Raw genomic sequence first — 6,632 nt, 5'->3', positions numbered from 1 at the left:
AGACAACCCTACCATTCTGACGGGCTCGCTTTCAAATGGGTAAAAGGAAGAGGCTCGCGTCCATGTTGAATGTAACTTCCCAATCGCCACGCGTTTTTTTCCTTTTTATTTTCTTTGCTACCCTTCGCTTGCTTATGATCTTCATGTCGACCTTTTACAATATGTGGCTTTAAGTAAAAGCAACAGTGATTCCTTAATTGCCATGTCGATAATAGTAACATATCAAAGAATTATGAAGATTTACCAACTAAAACAGTTGTTATGGTGTTTTTAGTACAAAATGGTAAACACAATACTTCAAAGCAAACTTTAACCACTAAAATGGCGAAAGGGAAGAGCACAATGGCATCTATATAATATTCAAGGTGTTCACATCTTGGGAAAATTCCATTTCCTCAATTTTTTATAAACATTACTTTTAACTATAAATAAATTTTACTCAATTAATTTTCGTAAATTTTTATTATATCACTATTTTAAACATGACAAGTAAGTACATTTGTTTTTGCTTTAAATGAGATATTTAAAAGAATCGATCTGTTGATTATTATAATACGCACTGGATTCATTAAATTTGGAAGAAAATGAATATCTGTGTGTCGAAGAGATGCTCGTGTTTAGGTTGACCGGTCGATAAGACAATATGTTTCATACAAAACATCCATTTTTAGTTCAACCAATAGATGTATATTGGGGTACGCGTTATTATTCGTCAAATCAAATTGAACGTACGAAATTCTTTGACAGCCAACCAGAACAACTTTAATTGCTCACAGATTTGGGACGCTTCATGATTAATCAAATTTTCTCAGATTCTTTTTTTAAATCTTTTAATTTCTTTTTATTCTTCTTGCAAATCTGCTGGGATGCGCTGCGCTAAGAAAACCAAAATTGAAAAGAAAAACGACGCAAATGCAAAAGAGAATCTTGAATTGTATCGATTATCATATTGATTTATCCAATGTCGATCATCCGAGGGGAATCACACATTTATCTGTGGTCAGCTTTTATAATGAGATTATACATCTGTTACACGACGCATCTATTATTGTTGTGGCGCGTTTTAAGAAAAAAAAAGAAGAAATATCTTACTCATAATTTTCTCCCTTATTTGAAATACTCACCCTCTCTTGATATTCCTCTTCCAATCTTCTTCTTTTATTTTTGATTTATTTTTCTCTACTTTCTCGCACTCACTCTTGTACTCTGTAATCTTTCATATTTCTCGCTTACTGCTTAATTAATTTCTTATTCTTCAATATTTTCATCTCAACGTTTTCTATATCGTGAAGCAGTTAAAAGCGAGATGTTAGAAGCAGCTTGTCCTGCCTTGACAGCGTTCAAAATAGACTTCGTTGCTTGGGGGGGGGGCTTTTTCTCTTCCCTGTAACCTCTTTCCCTCAGAATAGATGTTGCGAACCTGTTTTTGCTTTATCCTTATTTTCATGGCAAGAGCTGATCTGAGCTTCAATCTATTGCCCCCCCCCTCACCAAACTTTCACGGAAAACACTCGTCTAGCCAAAACCACTAGCAATAATTTCCAACACTCTTTATCTGTGCCTAAACCTAAATCTAGATTTCATGAACAAAGCTTCTTTCTTAGAACTGCACGCCTGTGGAACTCTCTTCCGTTTACCTGCTTTCCAAGTGACTACAATCTGATTGTCTTCAAGTCCAACGTAGACAAGTTCTTTTTAACCCCCCCTTAAGTAATTCAATTTACAAAATTCCCACTACTTATGTTTACTACGCTATAACCACATTGACTAATGTATACCAATTAACTATTATTCTCCAGTGGATCCTGACTTTGATAAGCGGTGATTCATGCGTAAAACATGTTGCCTGTGTACCGTATGCGCATTACGCATGCGTACTTTCGGCCTGCACAAATTACACTTTTGCAATTTCACTATGAATTGACATTTCATCATTTCCCTATTTAAATTGCAGCTTTTATTATGGAAACTTGATAAACGTGCATCAATGACTTTTTTCTTAGAAAACAACATTCCCCGCCAAAACAGATAAATATGGACACCAACGCATGCGTCGGCAACTCACAAGATGGTGGTAAACAGCTACATAGCATGTCACAAACGATTAGAAAAAGAATTGACTGGGCACTACTCAAACTCAAGCGAATAAAAAAATCATTTTATCATAAAAAATCGATCGTAAACGACTGTTGCTATAAGTCAAAAAATATTTTACCCCGTTAATCGAAATCTCGAGAGAACTACTGCCAGAGATTATTATTAGTAATAATCAGCGCGCAGTTAAGGCTTGTATGAAGACTTGTGGCGATTAAAATTACTCGTGACAAAACCAATAATTATAATAGCATTAGAAACAGTCACGAATGGATTAATATAAAAGAATAGCCGGGAAGATACAACGGATAGCAATAATGAAACTGGCTGGACTATTAAAGAAATCCCTTGAATCCAGAGAAAAAATACACACGAAGTACGAACGGAAACAGGCGGACTAGAACGTGGAAACCTGTGGAAAACTGGAGGAATATCATATCGAACCACAAAAAAAAAAAAAAAAAAAAACTCAAACAGTATAATCGAACATGGTGGAGAACCATCGAGAAGGGAAATTTTGAAAAGAGAAAGCACTAACCAGACTGCCACTAAATGTGTGCGAAAACAACTGGGGCCGTTGAAAAGGCTTTTTGCCACTTAAATTTTTGTGATGAACAATAGTCCCTGCCAGAGAGAAGTTAATGGCAAGTGGCTGTTGCGATGATACTAATTCGTTTGAAAATATTATTAAAAGACGTGGAGAGTACTGGAAATTTTTGAAGATCCGTGTTCACTTGATTTCAAGGAACACTGCTGCTTGTTGTCAGAGAGCAATGTCTGATAAGAATTAGGTGAAAACCTTCTCGTTTCTTCCTCAGTTACCCCGTACGTTTCACTTTGAAATAGTCTAAATACAATATTTTGAACGTCGAACTTTTTCAAGAAAGGATAAATATATATATATATATATATATATATATATATATTTTTTTTTTTTTTTACAGTTTCGCAAAACTTGATGCAAATAGGCCAATATGGAAATTCTAGACAAGAATTAGACAGTGACCATTCTTTGATGTAGCTTCCTTTTGCAATGCCATTAAATATAATATATGATCGTTGTTGTAATGGTGTGATGAAAAGAATCTCTATATATATAAAAGTGAAAGTGTCTGCGTGTGTGTCTGTGTATCTGTGTGTCTGTGTGCATTTCCTTACGCATAGCTCTGTCAATTTTTAGTCTACAGACTCCAAATTTGATATACATGGTGCTGAGACTTGGAAAAATCGATGTGATCGGTTTTTGGCAAGAAATTTGTCGATTAAGGGGTTAAAGTTCAACGATTTTACATTTGAGAACTCTACCAAGCTCCTCCGACAATTTTGGGTCTACGCACTTGAAATTTTAGATATAGATTCCTTGGACATGGATGTAAATTTATAACTTTATTTGAGCCCAAAACAATAAATTTTAAGGGGTCAAAATAGGGGTAAAGTTTTTTAAAAAATTACCTCTGCGGTCTCTTCCAAATTACTCAGACAATTTCTGGTTTAAATATTTGAAATTTTACATAAAGGGCATTCAGAGATAGAGCAAGCTTTTTCATCAGTTTGGGTCGAAAATTTTTAGTTACCAATATATAAATGCATGTATGTATGTCTGTTTGCATGTCTGCCTTAAACTTCCAATAGAAGCGACGGATTTTACCACGAACAGTATCGTTTTAAAGGTGGACCTTTATAAGACAAATACCGAAAAATTGGCTAAAAACATTAATATCTTGCCCTTCAACTAGGCACTTTTCTACAGGGGGAGGAACTTTTTTCGCCGAAATTTGTGAAAGTTATCCTCTCCTTTAGAGTGTCTAGCCTTAATTTTTAAACATGTCACTTCCGGTTTGGCGGTGGTCGTAACGGTAACAACGTTAGGTTTTACCCCGTTCTTTTCCTCCTTTGCGGTACGGGTTCGAGCCTGCCTTCCTACTACCATTTTTTTTTTGCTCAACATACACATCCAAACACCTGGGCAATGACGGGCGCCTATGCTAGTACATATTCATTGTAAATACAACGATACTTCACCGAAAAAAATACTGAAATAATAAAAAAGGGAACATTCAAAAGAAACAGGACAGATAAAAAAGGATATTGTCAACCGAAATCTGCTGGAATAAGGGAGTAAATTAAACATTTTCTCTTTATTTGTATTGAACTATGTAGCACAATATTACTTTCTAAGAATTTATTAGTACTTATTAATTTATCTCACTTGGATAAGTTCTATATGTAATACATAAAAGGTTATATGGCTGTCTGCCTCTCAGTTTGTCTGTCTGTCTGTCTGTCTGTTTGTCTGCCCGTCTCCATAGTTTAAAACTTTATTTCGTCCTAAACTAAAAGTCCCCGATCGGCGTTATAATCTTCAACTGGACTTTTGGTCAAGATCAAAAGGGTAGTATCTGTTCTTAAGATGCTGCAATTCAATTTCTTGTTCTCTTTCGATGGCAGAACAGTGGTTCATTAAAATTGTGGGGTCTGCGTTCTCGCCTGGTCCACAAAGTATGGAAATAAAATAATTAAAAATTTAAAAAAAAAACGTTTACAAGTGCTTTTGATATAGATGTACATAAGAATACTTTGATAAGTATGTTTAACTTAAACAGGGATGGTATAATAACATTTTGGGGTCTGCGTTCGCCCCTGGCCTCCATAGAATGGAAATAGGCTCAAACTTTAATAAAGATTTTCATATCTATCTGCGTAAGTATAATTTGATAATTATGTTTTAGTTTGAAGAAATATGGTATAATAAAATTATGCGTGTTCGTTTGCACCTGGCCTCCATCGAATGGAAATATTTCAACAAGTTTAACGAGTTTTTTTTTTTAATATAGATCCACAGAATATTGTGATAAGTGTTTCAGTGTGAACAGGTATGGTATAATAAATTATGGGGTTTATCTATTTTATTTTTACTTTCATCATATTTTGCTTTGGTTTTGATACCCCCAAATTTGAAGCTATTTCTTTACCACCCTTCCTTTTCATAACCTGTCATACTTTCATAAATCAGAGTCCATTTTCTGTAGGCTGTTTTTAAACCCAGTACTTTTGCTAATATATATATATATATATATATATATATATATATATATATGTATGTATGTATGTATGTATAACTATCTATCTTTCTATCTATGTATCTGTCTCTTTATCTATATATCTATAAAAGTGAACGTGTCTGTGTATCTGTGTGTCTGACTGGGTGTGTACATTTCCCTACGCAATAACTATGTCAACTTTAAGTCTACAGGCTCGAAATTTGATATACTGGGTTGCCTGTTAAGGGGGCAACGTTCAAGGATTTTACCTCTGTGAACTCTATAAACTCTTCCGCCAATTTTGTTTCTAATCTCTTAAAATTAGATACAGGTCCCTTGGACATGGATCTAACTGAATAAACTGATTATAACTCAAAACAATAAATATTAAGGGGTCATAATAGAGGTCAAAGGTTACAAAATTTACTGCTTTTTTTTTGTTTTGCTCACGATATACCTCCAAACACCCGGGCAACGCCGGGCTAAAATGTTTGTCTATATATCTATAAAAGTGAACGTGTCTGTGTGTCTGTCTCTGTGTCTGTCTGTGTGTCTCTGTATCTGTCTGTCTGTGTACATTTCGCTACGCAATATCTCTGTCAGTTTTTAGTCTAAAGACTCAAAATTTAAACTTAAGGGTACTGAGATTTGGAAAAATCGATGTGATCGATTTTAGGCCAGAAATTTCGCTGTTAAGAGGTCATAGTTCAACGATTTTACCTTTTAGAACTCTACCAAACTCCTCCGAGAATTTTGGGTCTAAACACTTGAAATTTTAGATATAGGTTTCTGGGACAGGGATCTAACATAATAACTTGATGTCAGCTCAAAAGAATACATTTTAAAGGGTCATAATAGTGGTCAAATTAGAAGAATCACCCTTTTTTTTTGCTCAACATACCCCTCATAACACCCGGGCAACGCAGATCATCCCTGCTAGTATATCTATAAAAGTGAACGTGTCTGTGTGCGTGTGTCTGTCTGTGTGTCTGTGTACGTTCCCCTACGCAATAACTCTGTCAATTGTACGTCTACAGACTCCAAATTTTATATACAGGTTACTGAGATTTGGGCAAATCTTTGTGATCGGTTGTCAGCCAGAAATGCGGCTGTAAAAGGGTCAAAATCCAACGATTTGTCCTTTGAGAACTCTACTAAATTCCTCCGACAATTTTGGTTCTAAACACTTGAAATTTTAGATATAGGTTCCTTGGACATGGATCTTATTTAATAACTGGATTAGACTCCAAAACAATAAATGTTAAGGGGTAATAATAGGGGTTAAATAAAAAAAATGAACTTCGCAATCTCTACACAATTACTCGGACAATTTCTGGTCTAAAAATTTGCAATTTTACATAAAAGGTATTCAGAGATAGAGCAAGCTTTATAATGGGTATTTCCTCCTGTTTGTATGTAACGGCAACGTTACACCCGGATATTTTTGCCTATGCATAAATTCTCAACAACAGAATAGTCATGGCTCTCAGCTGATAA

Source organism: Euprymna scolopes, chromosome 35 (assembly GCF_053919585.1).
Source record: "Euprymna scolopes isolate OS-2025 chromosome 35, ASM5391958v1, whole genome shotgun sequence".
Classification (NCBI taxonomy): domain Eukaryota; kingdom Metazoa; phylum Mollusca; class Cephalopoda; order Sepiida; family Sepiolidae; genus Euprymna; species Euprymna scolopes.
This window is presented reverse-complemented; position numbering follows the sequence as displayed.